Here is a 12,192-nt window from a genome sequence, read left to right on the forward strand (position 1 = left end):
TAATTGAGAAGACATTTCCAGCTATACCATAGCTAGAGATCTTGTGAAGTAAACCTTTATGCCATACCCTATCAAAGGCTTTAGATATGTCAAGAGCAATTGCCCTAGAAATGATAATTGCCCTAGAAATGATAATAAAAATATGGAAGTGTAAAACATTCATTGATCTTCATTCAATCCTAGGCAACGTTGGGTCTCTCTGCTAGTAAGTTATAAAGCAAAAAAAAAAACGTGTATATCGTTAGCAGTCATAAATAAAGATTAATTTTCTCTCACAGAGAAATGTCACTACTAGACGATTTGGTTACACACAGACTAATCATTTTGCAGAGCACATTAATTATGTCTGTCTCCTAAATAACTACTTTAAACTCCTATCATAGTCAGTCAGCAAAGAGAATCCTAAGAGCAACAAGGAAAGATGTTCTCTTTCCTTATCTTGTCCCTGCCCACTAGATGCTCAAGCATCCACTACTAGATAACCGCTGACAAATTTTCGACAGCCCAATCACCTTCCTTTTCTCACTCAGACTGACTTTCTTCCATCTCTAATATAAATCCCAAATGTCTGTGTGTTTTTGTGTTTGTATGTCTACTAAAACCTTTTGACAGACGCATCAGAGCATAACAAAACCAGTATTGTTTTTAAACCTCGAATTTTCGGACGACAAATATCGAAAAATTGGCCAAAAACATTAATTCCTTCACCCTCGACACATGTCACTTCCAGTTTTGCGATGGATGCAATGGCAAAGACATCACTTTTTTTCACGTTCTTTTCCTCCTTCATGGTACGGATTCGAGCCTGCCTGCCTGCCTGCCTTATACCACTTCTTTTTTTTTTCTTGCTCAACCAACACCCTTCAAAAACCCAGGCAATGCCGGGCACCCAGGCTAGTCTATATTAAACGGTGTATGTAATTAAACAAATCCTTTCTTTTTTTTGTTTTTCCTTTCATATGACAGTTGTCATTACTAATAATATGTAGGAGTTAGTCTTGAACTTACTGATGAGTTCTTATAAATCCAGAATTGGGTCAGAAAAAGAGCCTTAAACCTGATAGGTCCCGCACTATCAGCCAAACTCCAATCTCTATCCCATCACCGCAATGTCACATCCCCGGGCCTGTTTTACAAGTACTTCAATGCGATGTGCTCTCATGAACTCATAGTACTTGTGTCCCTTCAGCATACATACTCCTAATCCGATAAACAGCAAAATCCAACCCTTTCACAGTTAAGGTTCTTAGATGCTGGAAAGCCTACTACTCTAATAGTTTCTTCCTTCACTGCTAGACTTTGGAATTCCCTCTCTGTTTCATGCTTTAATGGCTGTACTAACCTGCAGGTGTTTAAATGTAATATGAACAGATATCTTGCTGCTCAACTCCCCACAGTCTCCTGTTATACATGATCCCAAATAGTAGCTCCTTACATTCCAAGTGGCTATATGCCTTGTTTAGGGTGAAAAAGAGTAAAAAAAAATCTTGGCTTCTAAACGTAGATCCCTTCTACCACAGGTCTCCTTTTCTAACTTAAGGGATCTATGTTTCAACCTTTGAGAAGTTAAAATTTATTTATAAGAGACCAATTCTGATGTGTTATTTCTGTACAGAACTGGCATTGGCTCATCAGTTTCTATAGATCACTTCATGATCATAGTTTACTCCAACCTCAAAACCTGACTCCCCTAGATCGCCATGGTCAAGGAATCTGCCCCTGCATCAGGGGCGGCTTTTATGTGATGAAGACATTTCTATGAAGACTCTGATTTGCCCTATATGCGTTTCTGTGTTGCACTTGCTAACAGCACAGCTTTCATCTTTGCTCTCTCTTGTTCTCTCACCAATGTTGTCTTACTGCTGCTATCGAGTAAATCTTTGACAAAATTGATCATATCCTGCCTATTCACCATCATTCATGTCTATGGTGACTTTAATGTTCATAATGTTGAGTGGTTCATCTGCTCAAACCAAAACTTATGATAAAATGACATTTTTTCATGTTTCCTAGCTTACTTAAATTGTCGACAGGCCCACATATGTACCCGATGCTGATGAACATTTTTCAAACCTTCTTGGTCTCTTTCTGACAACTTGCCCTGAACAGTACACATCTACAGTCCTGTCTCCTCTGAGATCTAGGTTTTCCGATATTATAATAATGAATATCGCATGTAAAATTGTTGTTGACACATAGTTATTATGTAATAACATTATGCTTTACAACGGCCAGCCAAACAACACGTGTGCGCAATGTTTGGCTTATGGCAAGACTATTTGTCAACAATTTTACATGTGTTATTCGTTTAGAGATTACCCGAAAACTTATAAATGTCGTCAAATTAAGGTAAATGTGAAAGTCAGTGAGAAACAACCAATTTAACTTTTTTAGGACCTTGAACATTACCTTTATTAATATGACTATATTGAAGATGTTAGCTCTGGGCTAAATTGAAGAGGTTAGCTCCCAAATATTTGCATTTTTTAATTATTATGCCAAAAAAAATTACGGAAGTTTACTGAACAAAATAAAACAAACTTATTTTTTGCCAACAATTTTATTCCTGCAACATTTCTTTTAATAAAAATTTTTAATTTTTTTTTCTATTTGGAAGAAATCATGATAAAAACGATGCGATTATTTGGAAACTAAACTTTTTAATATATAAATATATATGAAATGCACCAGTTTAAAGCATCACCAATCTATACAAACACACAAAAAAATCACAATAATAGCGTGTAAAATTCATAAATGTTTATATATTTACACACACACTCTATGTTTTTTCAATTTGGCTTTTTTCTTGTGAAAATCTGGCTATGGTTATCAATTTGTCCTTTTTTGGCTTTTTTTCTGATAGATTTTTCTGAAAAAATTAAAAGCTATGGGAATCATTGTTCAGATGTGCCACAGTGTTTTTTGACTATTTCTTTTCCTTGTGACACAATGTTCCTCCAGAATAAATGCACTGGGTTATAATTAATTTTTAGTTCATTTTGTAATTTTCATTATAAACTACGTTCTGATCTCCATCTGGAATCAATTGAAATGAATGGCTCTCGTCTTGAGGAGGCCTCAAGTTTTGACAGGCTTCTGGGCTTGACCTTTACTCCTGATCTTAAATGGAATACGTACATCAAATCTGTTGCCAAGGTCGCTGGAAAAATGGTCAGATCCTTCTATCGATCCAGTAGATATCTCACTGCTGATGCAATTCTCTATCTATATAAGAGCCAGATACGTCCAAGGATGGAATAATGTTGCCACATATGGGCAGGAGTTGCTAGAAAAGATTTGTCCTGCCTTGATAGGGTTCAAAATAGACTTTGTGGCCTGGTGGGAGATGTCCTTTTCTCTTCGCTGCAACCTCTATTTCACAGAAGAGATGTTGCTAATTTGTCCCTGCTTTATCGTTATTTTCATGGAAAGTGTTCGACTGAGCTTCAATCTATGGTCCCCCCTCGCCAAACTTTCACAAGAAACAGTCGTCTAGCTGAAAACACTATCAATAATTACTCCCACTCTTTATCTGTGCCTAAATCTAAACATAGATTCCATGATTAAAGCTTCTTTCTTAGAACTGCACGCCTGTGGAATTGTCTTCCGTTTTCCTGCTTTCCAGCCATCTATAATATGGTTGTCTTCAAGTCCAATGTAAGCAAGTTCTTGATGAGCCGTTCCACTTAAGTTAACAAATTTACCGAACTTCCATTACTATCGATTACTATATTGTCCTTTTGACTACTGTACACTCTTTAACCCTTATCCTTGAGTGGCCTGTCGGCCTTGACAAGTGGTGACGTCTATGTAAAAAAAAAATATATGTCACATTACTCTACTTTTATTTGACATGTTAGATGAAAGCACAGATTAATCACAGCACTTAGTTAAATTCCCATGTTAAGAATGGGTTTATAGATACTTGATTTTTTTTATAGATACTTAATGTTTTTTATAGATACTTAATGTTTTTACTTTGGCACAGTACATTCATTTTGGTTATCTTACTGGGCCAGCAGTGGCTTCCACTAACAATCATAGTTTGTTTTTTTACAGGTGGGGTTGGGGGCATACTTCCATCTGGCAACACCAGTACATGGGTTCTTCTAGTAGTAAATAAATGTTTTTAATGGTCACCCATCTGGTACTGACCAGATTCAATATCTCTTAATTTTGTTGATCTAACAAGAACCAGTATGACAATGTGATCATGGAGCACTTTTAAATTTGAACTGGATTTGCAGATAAGTAAAAAAGAAAACGTCATAAGCAGCTACATTAGGTGAATATGGTGGGTGCTGTCTGTTTAAATATGTATGTATGTATGTATGTTTGCATGTCTGCCTAAAACTTTCGACAGAGGCGATGGATTTTCACGAGATTGGTATCGTTTTGAAGTTTGACCCTTTGGACGACAAATATCGAAAAATTGACTAAAAACATTAATTCTTTCACCCTCAACTGGGCACTTTTATACAAGGAGGGGTCGATTTTTTTGCTGATATTTTTGAAAGTCATCCCCTCTTTTCGATTGACTAGTGTTAATAAGAACCTTTGCCGGTTTGGCGATGGACGCACCAGCAAAGACGTCACATTTTTTTTTTCATGTTCTTTTCCTCCTTCACATTACTACCACTTTTTTTTTTTGCTCAACACACACCTCCAAACACCTGGGCAATGCCGGGCACCCAGGCTATTAGTATATATGTAGAAGGATGCTACCCAACTTTCACATATGCAATCTTTTACAGCACAGGAGATGTAGCAGGTTGCAAAAAGCATTTCGAATCTTGTTGATGACATTAAATATTGAATGTTCATTTTCCTTTTTCAGTTTGAAATCATATCTCTTTGAATTATTGTAAGTGACAAATGGAATGCACTTTTGAAATGGAGTTATCTGCCCTTGCATGACTGTGATAGAATAGTCAGTCGTAACAGATGGTATGGTTGATGAAAGTATATTATATGCCGTGAAAGTATGATATTCCTGTCTTAAGAATCAATCATGATCGATTTAATCAGAGGTAAAAAGTACAAAGAGTGACAGTTGATTGTGCGATACTATGGACATCCTTCCCTCCAGAACCAAAGCATTGGGAGGTAATTCACTAGGAAGAGAACAGTTGTCGAAAGTAGAAAGAGCCATGAGGTGAACAATGGGAGAAAGTGATTCACAAACGAAGAGAGAAGTGATCAGCAGTTATTATATTGAGTAGGAGGTGACGGTGGTTCAGTGTTTAACAACACAGATTGACGACCTGAATATCCCAAGTTCGAATTTAGTTTGTTCCACAAAAATCACTTTCACTTAGGATGTTGGCAACCATCACCGATTCATATGATGATGATGATGATGATGATGATAAGTAGTCAGGATTGTTTGCGATAGTTGAATTTGCGGTCAGGATCAGATGGTGGTAAATATGAGGAAGTAGGCATAGCTTGGCAGAGCAGATGCGATCAGCTAACAATGATGTCTCAATAGATAGTTATCATCACTCAATGTTTCGGGTTCCTTTTTTTATACTGACAGTGTCACACACACTCAGAGCACAACTGATTTATATGCAATATATCAGAGTTTGTGTTCTTTGTTGTGAGGCTGCTGCTTTTATTTTTGTACATTTGTAAACCAGTGCTCACACCCTCGGCAATTGTCAAGACAACGCAACCAGAATGAGAACAAGAAGAGATGATGATTAACAGAAAATCACAACACACATGTTGGGGGTTTGGTGGTTGTCAAAGGATGACTATGATCCTACAACTGTTGTTAGAAAAATCTTTCTGCACTGGGGAATTTGTCCTGCTGGACAAGATCTAAAAAAGGCAATCTACCAGAGTTTACAGATGCAGTTACTAAGTTCTAATTCATGTTGCACACAAGATGCAAACGATATTTATTTGTAGGTTACAACTGCTAATTTTATGCATTTTTCAACTTTCATTGGTAATCTTGTCTTCATGAAAATAGTAATTATAGTTGCATTCTTTTTTTTTTTTTCAGAAGAAATATGGACAATTTTGAACCTCCATACAGAAAAATCAAGAAGGAGGATGCTAGTTGCTAAGGACACCAATGGAATACTTCCCCTTAAACGGAGAAACCTAGACAGCTAACTTCTCAAAAAAAAAAGAAGATATAGCTTGGGAGGGTAGACATCCTAGATCTGCACAAAACCTCATCCTGACGCAAGGAAAGTCATGGCCTTCTTAAAAATGACCAAGACTGTTAGACTGATTGTCCACAACATATTCTCAACTGGTATGAAGTGTCACAGTAAAAATGCATATTGTTATGTTTATCTCTACCTTATTGTGTGACTTCATAGACTTTTCCTGACATTCCTATATTGTGCAAATAGCCCCACTACCTTGTGGATACCTTGAGAAAGACAAAGGCTAAGGGAGTAAACCCTGATAAAAAATTTGGTTTGGAGTTTCTATAGGCGGATGGTGAAGCACTGCAAAACCTTTCCGGCAACTCCTTCAGCTGCGCTGGCACTGATCGTATTGATTAGCCTTTCCATCAGACTTTGTCTGCAATGCTGAGAGGGGAACCCTGGTAACTGGGCAAACCTAGATCTCCTTATAGCCTGCTCAGGCCTGCATCCAGAGAGACAATTCCAGCTTCGAACTGTATAGCCACAGCAGATGCTGCAGTGCACCAGACTAGATGCAGAACGCAATGTTGAATATGAGTCTTAGACTTGAAACCTGACTATGTATGATGGAGAGCATCATGAATAATGAGTAACAAACCCTTTTATTTCATTCTATTTCGTTGAAGTTCTCAGATAGCAAAGGGCCCTCTTCCTGAGGCTAACACTTGATCTCTACATGATACATTTAATCATATTCCATTGCAGTTCTCTTTTACCTCTCAAACGTACTTAGGAATATTAATTTTCCTCTCACGTACCGACCAGTTAATTACATTATAGTATATCTTTCTTTTGTTCTTTTTGTCTTACCAGATTCTAGGGTAAGAATTTATCTAGTCTGGTGGAGTATCCAGCTTAGTGCTGTTACTAAAGAGAACATTACTTGGAGACACAATTCATTGTATAACCCAAAGTGGGTTATCGATACCAAATTGCAAAATAATATAGTATTTGGGCTTCAAATACTATATTATTTTGAATATTTAGTCGGGATTTACTTGTAGGGGTAAATATCATCATGCCAGGTTGTCCTGACGAACCTCTGTAGAGAGAGACTTTAGACGCTTGAGGATAATGTCTAGTAGACATTTAAGGTTTCTCCAGTAGGCATTCAAGTTCTCTCTTTTACTTTTTTTGTTTTATTTTACTTCAGTCGAAGTTCTCAGAAATCAAAGAATCCCACAACCTGGGGCTAACACTTGAAGGCTATATGAGATACATAGATATTCGAATGTTCTATTAAAGTTCTTTATCTCTTAACCACTGAGTTGGTAAAGAAATTAGGAACATAATTTTCCTCTCCCCAATTAACCATTTTTATATATCTTTCATGTTGGTCTCATGGTCTTACTGGATTCCAGGACAAGAATTTATCTAGTCTGGTGGAGTAGTTTATACAATGAATGATGCCTATTATTATTATTTTATTTTATTTTCATTTTTTTACAGAGAGCATCACCACTTATTAAGGCCAAGAGGCCACTCGAGGATAAGGGTTAAAGAGTGTACAGTAGAAATTGGACAATATAGTAACCGTTAGTAATGGAAATTCCGTAAATTTGTTAACTTAAGTGGAACGGCGTATCAAGAACTTGTTTACATTAGACTTGAAGACAACCATATTGTAGTCAGCTGGAAAGCAGGAAAACAGAAGACAGTTCCACAGGCTTGCACTTCTAAGAAAGAAGCTTTGTTCATGGAATCTACGTTTAGGTTTAGGCACAGATAAAGAGTGGGGGTAATTATTGATAGTGTTTTCTGCTAGACGAGTATTTCTTGTGAAATTTCATAGATTGAAGTTCAGTTGAGCATTTGCCATGAAAATAACGGTAAAGCAAAGACAAACTAGCAACATCTCTTCTGCGAGAAAGAGATTGCAGGGAAGAAAAAAGAACATCTCCTACGAGGCTATGAAGTCTATTTTGAACTCTGTCAAGGCAGGATAAGTCCTTTCTGGCAGGTCCTGCCCAGATGTGGCAACAGTACTCCATCCTTGGACGTACTTGATTCTTATATAGATAGAGAATTGGATCAGCAGTGAGATATCCAAGTCATATTGCCTCTAGTAACAGCTCTAAGCTGGATACTCCACCAGACTAGATGAATTCTTGTTAGGGAATCCATTAAGACCAAGAGACTAAAAGAAAGATATACTATAACATATTTAACTGGTCAATAAGTTAGAGGAAAATTAATATTACTAATTTCTTTACAAACTCAACCTTTGAAGGAACTATAATGGAATATTCAAATATCTATGCATCTCATATAAATATCAAGTGTTAGCCCCAGGAAGTGGCTCCTGAATTTTTGAGAACTTCAATTGTAATAAAATGAAACAAGTAGAAGAGACACAGAGTTCTTCTTGGAATCTATGCCAGAAAGGTAAATAATAACATGTCCTCAGCATCAGTACGAGGATGGTTACAAGATCAGAAATAGATTGAAAAGCTCAGAATTTGACATCAGAGAAAAATACATTATTGACTATTTTATGTTGTCAGAAGGTTGGAGTTTGTTGCGGCAAGTGACATCAAGCCACCCTACTTCTTCCCTGAGGGGCTTAGGCTGAACAAGATAGTGAAACCATCGGTTGATCAGGTAGCTGCGGACAGGCTGTATATGTGGCAGAAAGACTTTGCACCTTACCATATAAGCTGAGCCATAAGACACAGGATTGACTGTCAGAGAACTTGATATCCAACCTCACAGCTTGTCTCGACTTCTTTGAGTGGTACACTGCAATATGATGGACAAGCTAAAATCACCACAGCATTTAGGGGCATAAGTTTGGAAAAGGTCTGTGATTGGTTCAGAAGCTGTTTCAAGACTGTCATCATAACTGAAAGCAGGTTCATCGAGGGGAACCGACAAAACAAACCATGAAAACTAACTGATCAAAGTTTGATGAATAAATTTAAAAAAAAAAAAAAATCAAATTATTATGTTATTTTTTTGCAGATTAATCTTGCAAGCAAATATTAATACTTGTGCAATTTATGAACCTTGCTATTTTTAGATAGGATTTTCAAGTTAAATTAAATTTTTACACTATATTTTTTTTATTAAATTATTAGGTGAAAATACAGAATAGTTAACAAAAGCTTTCCCCGTCATCATGTTAAGATTGGAGTTCTAGATAATAATGATATTTCAGCATGGTCCATAAACTGCACAAGTGTCCAAATATCATCTGCATCCTGTAAATTTGCAGTTTCTGTTGATACATCAGTTGATATTTTCTTAGAAAATAAAAATTCAATAATGTAAAGTATTTTATTTTTATTATTTTAATTAACAGACAAGATTAAAAAGTTTGGACAAAATACATGAAACAAGAAGATGAGGCAATAGCCTCTCGATGTTGTAAAGCGATTTCAAAAAGCAAATGGATGAATTAACAATTAGAACAGGAATAAAATAAAATGATACAGAGGTCATTAAATTATTATTGAGAACCAACGATTGCTGTACAACTGACACAAAACCAGTGTTAACTTTACCGAAATGAATAAATGTGAATGTTTGACTCATTGTTCACACTAAGGGTAAAAAGAAAACACCCTATTCCACGTTATTTCAACTTTATGCAATAGATACAGCACCTTTTTTATATACTGATTATGTATATGCAATATCAGTCACAAGGTTAACTAATTTGCATACTGGGTTTGCAAAAGGACTTTTTATTAATTAACTATTATTTGTTATAGTTTTTTTTTATTTCAATGATTGTTTGGATTTTTATATAATAAATAGCTCTGATTCACAATTTATTTCCTGGACAAATATTTAGCATCTGTGTTCAAATTGTTCTTTTCTTGACTTTCAGCAAATTGTGATCTATTCCTAAATTGTAAATGCAATTTGATTTTTTCTTCCTTTTTCTTTCCTCAAATGACAAATAAGTTTATATCAGAATGACCAAAATATTAATGTCTATCAAATCTATATGAATAAATGAGAAATATTCTGTTTCATTTTTACAATAAAGTTATGAATGAACTGTTTATTATTTTTAATTAATGTTTCAAATATTTCAATGACGGAACTTTGCGAAGCAATAACAAGCCAACAAAGCATTAATAAAAATTAAAAAAAAGAAAAAGAATGCTGTACAACTGGCAATTGTAACTATAACTATTTTTTAAATATAGAACTTATATTAACATATCTTTCATATAAACCAATTGTAATTTTAAAACAAGTTTTCATTTAAATTACCTCCCTTGAAAATTAATGAGCATAACATATTAAGGAAGGTTTTGGTAACTTATTCTTTTTTTTCAATTAAATCACTTCAATTAATTATTGTTAAAATTAACAGAAATACTGCATGCATATAGATAGGAAATAGGATAACAAAATTATAAATGAAGAACACAAAACAATTTTTTTATAAACTGATGGAAAAATAGTTATGCAGATTAAGCATACTGTGTTTGGGTTCTAGCTTTGAGTATTCATTTTACATTAAATATCTTTAATATAAATTTATTGTAATTTTAATAACTGATATTTTTTATTTGAATTATATCCTGTGAAAATTTATAAACTTAATATTTCACGAAAAAAAAACGGTTTCTTCTTTGTTATAATATTGAATTTTAAGTAAACCAATGGTATTTACTTTCATATTGCAGCAATGAACAAAAATTACAAAAAATGATTAGGTAGAAAATTAATGAAAACAGTTTTCAAAGACAATGAGCGAAATAATTTTGGCCTAAGATTTTCAAGTTTTCAGTAAATATTTATCTTCCTTTTGGAACTCTCCAGTTTCTTTTTTCACAGAACTCAATTTTTGCTAATTATCTTTGAAAACTATTTTCATTAATAATTAATTTTCTACCTTATTGTTTTTGTAATTTTTGGGTATGTTCAATACTGCACTATGACAATTAAATCGATACCATTGGTTTTACTTGAAATTCCATATTTCGATTTTCAAATTTCGTTATTGTAATGAAGACAAACCGCTGTTTTTATTTGCATTACCTCCCTTGAAAATGAATCTACTTTATACTCCTATAATTTTTTTTTGTGTGTATTGATATTCATATAAAAAAAACTTTTTTTCTATTTATTTAAATATTTATTTAGAAAGAAAAAATTACAAACTTCACGGAATTTTAAAATTAAAATTACATAAAATGTGCAACAAGTCTTTTTAAATGTGGCATGAGGCCAAAAAGGGTGTGGGGGGAGAATGGGGGTCGGGGGTCGTCCACTTGGTCTATTCCCTATAACTAGTTGCAGTCACCACAATACCACATGCACTCAAGGGGTTGGATCTACTTAAAACCCCGATGATATGAACAATATATACAATGACTTTTTTTTTTTTTTTTTTTTTTTTTTTTTTTTTTTTTTTTGAACAATGATTTATTTTACCATGAAACAATGAGGGTGATGCGTATGATATATGAGGGGTGAAATTGTGATGCGTATGATATATGCGGGTGATGGGCGGGGGTAATGAGAGCCTTAAAACACCCCGAAATAAAGAAAAATAACAGTAATGAAAAATAAATGAACCAAATAAAACGTTAAGCGATGAATGTGTTAATCCGGACACACCCTTACCTATTTAATTTTGAAATGCTTCCTGTTTTCCGGTATCAGCCGAAAACAAGGGAGCACTTCCTAAGAGGGAATGGGCACAACTACGGACAAAATAAAGGGGGGGGGGAAGGGGATGTTCGGTGACCTCCAAGAAAAATACGATTGGGACAGGTTTGGACTAAAATAAATAAATCAGGACTGGGCTTCTTTGGAGGTATTCTAACACCTAAAATAAAGACTGGGGACATGGACCTCATTTATACCAACTAGCTAAGGGACTGATCCACTACGGGATTGTCTTATTTTTGTCTGGGGATTGCTTATCCGGTCGGCGTGTGCCATGCCTAAGCAGGGAACACGTACTCAAGCCTGTTTCGTACGAACGCACATAAACTAGCGGTGTGAATCCACCTCCTACTAAACTGTGAGCGAGATAACCTCCTTCTATCGCATC

Source organism: Euprymna scolopes, chromosome 19, assembly GCF_053919585.1.
Source record: "Euprymna scolopes isolate OS-2025 chromosome 19, ASM5391958v1, whole genome shotgun sequence".
NCBI classification, from domain to species: Eukaryota; Metazoa; Mollusca; class Cephalopoda; order Sepiida; family Sepiolidae; genus Euprymna; species Euprymna scolopes.